The following is a 5348-nucleotide window of genomic DNA, read 5'->3' on the forward strand; positions in this document are numbered from 1 at the left end:
CTGTTTATAAAATGTCACGTTCAAACTTCATCGCTCTCGATGGCTTTTCTTGGAAGAGCAGAGGTATTACGCAATCAACCATTAGGGTCGGGAGGTTAGATGGAATGGAAATGTGGGGGAAGTTGGAGGACCGCTGCGACGGTACCGAAGCTCCCAGCGACGAATTCAAAGGGCAGATCATTTTTGTACACGGGCGCGACTCGTTCTTGAGCGGGATTCCGAATTTTGCTCAAAATTCCATTTTGAGACACTTTATAGAAATAAAATCATTGTTATTTCACTCTGGGTTTCTGTTTAATCAATTGAAAGACCTTTTGATTATTTATAAACAATTTAGGAGATTTTCAGAACAAGATTTCATCGCGGGAGTTGGGTTTCCAAACGCTTCACTGTGGAAACGGACTCGACATCGTTGAATTCTCATCTTCAAGTGGACGTTTTAATGTCAACTCTATACTTCATAATTTTAAGTATTTGACTGTTTCGCGCGTAAACTCAGCTCCGCTCATTACATCTACGCAGTTTATTACTGTCCCTTATTAGAGAATAGGAGAATATTAATTTTTATTATTATAAATATTTTATATTGAAAATAATTGAATCATGCCACTTCAAAAAAATTGATTATTATCATTTAGCGGAAGTTTTCGCGAACTGAAAATGGTTGGACACAGGTGCAATGTTATGGTATCGGTATGTATGTACATTGTTTATATTTTTACATTTAAAAAACATGAATGAAATTTACAGTGTGAAATAAGTATTAATATTCAGTATTAAGGAGAAGAAATTTATGACAAAACGAAAGTAAACAATTATTTATATTTTTTCTTACGAGCAAATGGAATGATATTCCATTCTAACCTCAAAGAAATGTCAAGTCATTGATTCAAAATAATTGAATTTGAATTGAATTATTTGCACCAGAAGTTAATTTTTTCAAAAAAATCGACAAGAAAACCTGGCTTAACATGAACAAAAATAAAATTATTGCCAATAAATTAATTTTCCTACCCACAAATTTAAAAACCCTTTTTAAAAACAATGAAATCTATTTGTCTAAGTACAACATATTACTTAATATTACTAACCATAAATTATTTTTTACTTATGTAAATTAATTTTAGAACTATATTTCCACATGAATTATTCTCTCAGATAATTACATTATTATTAATTTTTAATAATTTAATTTTTATAATACTTTTACAATGTGTGGAAAACTATTATGTATATTAAGCTACTCCCTGTCGATGAAAAAGCACTGAAAATACACTGGCCAACGGCACTGGGCCGCCAGTGCGTTTTCAGTGGCTGTTTGTGCTGATTTTCAGCACCTAAAGTGCACTGAGAAGTAATGGGATTGTCATATAATGCTCCTATTGTATTCGTCACGTACCGGGCGGGCAGAGATATTTACAGAAGCTGGCCGCAACGAAACCGAATCCCGTTTTAGAATTCTCTTCAAATTGTTCACACTTTTGTTTGATTCTTGAATTTTCTCATTATACATATTTATAATTATAACTGATATACTAATATACTACTTTAAAGTAGAATAAAAAAATTTTGTCTGTCTTGGCGTATCTCATTCCATTTACGAGATACGTTATATTCACTCCAATTTTAAACATCGAAAAGAAAAAGTTAGATATCTGAAATAATCAAAACCCGTAGATTCTGAATTTCTAACCTTCTCGTAGATAATTTCAAAATTTTTAAGATTTAAAAATTTTATTTTTAATCCCTTTCAGCTGGTCTACTTGGTGGTCTAGTCGCATTGCATTGGCATAGGCACACTGATTTTCACTAAGACTATAGTATATACTACTAATAAATCTTTTCAATTACCTCACATACTAGATTTATTGGGTGAAATAGTCTCTTAAAAATTTAAATGAATACTTGAAGGGAAACCCAAGTATAGAAAACTATAATTATTTCATAACAGTGCAGGTTGTGATTTTTCTTCGGGAACGCGTGATAAACTAGAGTTTAACATAAATAAAATGGCCCTGAAACATTTTTGCAAAACTTTCATTTTTTGAGTCGTTATTGTTATTTAACTTTTTTTAGCATTGTTCTCGTAATTAATTTTTTTCTCCCGATCGGTACAAACTATCGCCACAATTTTTTTCATGTTACGTTAAATATGTTCATTTTATAAAATAAAAATCATTTTACCATTGTTGCATAAATATTGATGAAATTAGCAACAATTTTTATAAACAAGTTAAATTCGTTCTACCTTCTCAATTCATTTCATTATTTTACTTGACTAATTACGATATCTTATTTAATTGCGAAGATTTTGGTAAAAATAAATTAGGGAACTCGCATATCATCAAAAGTTGTGCGTGTTTTCGTGTTGACGTTCCGCGCTCCATGCCACGCGACGTACGATACATGAATGTCGCTGCTCGCTGCAGCGTGTCTCGATCTACAGCATCTTACATGTTTTAAGGCCATGTGATGAGTGGGTCACGTGACCAGATTCCTACCTTACCACCACTTTTTTATTTCCCAACTTATTATCACACGAAACGCCACATAGAGTTGAAAATTTGGGAAACTAAACAAGAAGCACTAACAATGGTGGGCCTGGTTCTAAATTTGTATAATTATGAAAAAAGTTTTTTGTTATAAATAATTTTTTTTGCTTTTTTCATCATTATTGAAATTTAGAACCAGACCCAAATTTCTTAGTTCTTCTTATTTATTATCCCAAATTTTCAACTCGATGTGGCGCTTCGTGTGAAAATAAATTGGGAAATAAAATAAAGTGAGGGTAAGGTAGGAATCTGGTCACGTGACCGACTCGTCACATGGCCTTAACGTGAATATCATACGTCGCACGGCATGGAGCGCGGAACGCCAACACGAAAACACGCACAACTTTTGATGATATGCGAGTTCCCTAATTTTTTTAAACAAAATCTTCGGCATTAAACGAGATATCGTAATTAGTTAAATAAAGTATTGAAATCAATTGAGAAGTTAGAACGAATTTTATTTGTTTATAAAAATTGTTGCCAATTTTATCAATATGTATGCAACAATGGTAAATTGATTTTTATTTTACAGAATAAATATATTTAACGAAACATGCAAAAAAATATGGCGATAGTTTGCACCGATCGGGAGAAAAAATTAATTACGAGAACAATAAAAAAAAAGTTAAATAACAATGACAGCTAAAAGATAATGTTAAACTGTGTAGAGGCAGAAGTGGCGCTATCTATCCGACATTTTTGGTACTACCACCTGAAAGTTTATAATAAGGGATGCCATCCATGCAAAAGCTTGGAAGTCGGATAGAGCTGATCTGAATTATTCAAATTCCCCGATTTTCTCAATTGAATAATTATTTTATTTATTATCCTAGGATTCCCTGGAATTTTCAGTATGTTAATTTAGATTTATAAACTTAACATTTTCAGCTTTCTTTTAATCTTCTTTTTATTCAAATGTTAGTATACATATTATGAATTTTTTTAAATTAAAATTTGCAATTTAAAAAATGTATAGAAATTACATAATATAGGTAAAACCTATTGAGGAATTGTTAACACGCCGTCAAACTTAGCAAATTCACTTTCGATCCGTTAATTATAAACTTTATTTGATTTGTCTTAGACGTTCTACTATACATTGAACATGAAAATTTATTATTGTATTAACATTTCATTGATAACGTACCAAGCGATTTTTGCGAGAGATATCTCTGTTAGAAAACATACATATTTGTTATTTATTCGAAAACTCTCATTTTATTTTATTAGTTCAATAAAACTTACTTCTTCATTTATTTTAATGATAAATGTGTATTTAATCATTTTTCCCGAAGTGGACGCCAAAAAATCTAGAACTCTGGGCTCCGATTCACCTTAAACCAGTACTAGCACCTACCCCAGAATGACAACTGGATACGGACCATTATTTGGGTATTCGCTCCTCAAACACAGATATTAAAAAGAAGTTGACGTCCCTGAAAGATTGTAAATAATGGCCTTATACTTCTCTAATTTTGAGTAAACTCTCTGTCATTCATAAATTTTATCTTTGATCCTGATCCAGTTGTCATTCTCATATTTTCATAATTTCTGAAAATCTAGTGCAAACATTTTTCGAAATCTTAACACGTCAAAGAATACGTATATTGCACATATTTAACAGATATAAAAAAGTTTGTTTTCCCCTCCAGCTAAATATAAATAATTTCTTCGTAATGTTCTCACATTTTCCATGCAGATTTTATGGGGGACATGCAATTCTATTATTTGGTTAAAATTTTACATCGCAGAAAACTTTTTTTGTTCATTTTATAAAATTTGGAAATTATTTATTTAGATAGTTTTTAATTCAAAAGCTGTGTACTCTAAGTAGAAAGCTTAGAGAAAATCTATATATAGTATGTAACATAGCGCTTTGTGGTTGTTGAAGATTGTGGATATCTTGTGAACCGCAAGTTGTAGTCAGTTCCGGAACTCATAATAATTTTATTGCATTTTTATTGCAGACGCGTTCATACATTTATAAACAGAATAGCAAATAAAGTAGGAGATTATTCATCTTCGTTCTACATGAGAAGCTATAAGTCTGAAACATCTCCAACGTCTTATTTACATTCCTATTTTCCTTTTTATTGCCAATGTTATAAACATGCTGAATTTCAGGATGGTCTTTATTTACAAATGTTTATTTAATCATCTTTTGTGTTTGTTTGAAAAACTATCTGAAAATATCACCAAACTAAACTTTCCGTGGTTATCTTCAGCAACATTATGAATAATTTTGTTATTTAAAAACATTTTAGATTTTCAAATTGAAATCTCCTGTCAAAATAAAAGTTAAAACTGCCGGTCGTTTCGCCTATTGATTTTTAATAGTATTTGAATTCTGCTATTCTATTGTCTGAAACAATGTGACTTTCGTGTATCACTTTGAATTGAATTGACTGGGTTGCACAAACAATACGGAGGTGAAACCTGCATGAAGACCATGATCTTGATCTTGAACGTTCACTGGCCATAGTGCATTTCCCCTGGCTACAAAAAAGCAACAAGAAAAAGTTCTACAAGGTAGGCGAGGAAGCAATTCAGTAATTGTAAAAATTATGTGCACGCCCAACTAGATAAACACAATAATAATGTACATTATGGGGGTCCGAACGACAAGCAAAAATGGACAATCTCCTCTTAGATTGATGATTTTTTAGTTCCATATTCCTTTCACAAACTTCTAAGTATTGTATGGAGTAGGTACATTGTTAGCTTGCATTCTTATATTGCTATATCTTGTATATATAAATGGAATACGCGGGCTACGATTCGGCAGATCAGTGCTAG

This window comes from Belonocnema kinseyi, chromosome 7 (genome assembly GCF_010883055.1).
Source record: "Belonocnema kinseyi isolate 2016_QV_RU_SX_M_011 chromosome 7, B_treatae_v1, whole genome shotgun sequence".
NCBI classification, from domain to species: domain Eukaryota; kingdom Metazoa; phylum Arthropoda; class Insecta; order Hymenoptera; family Cynipidae; genus Belonocnema; species Belonocnema kinseyi.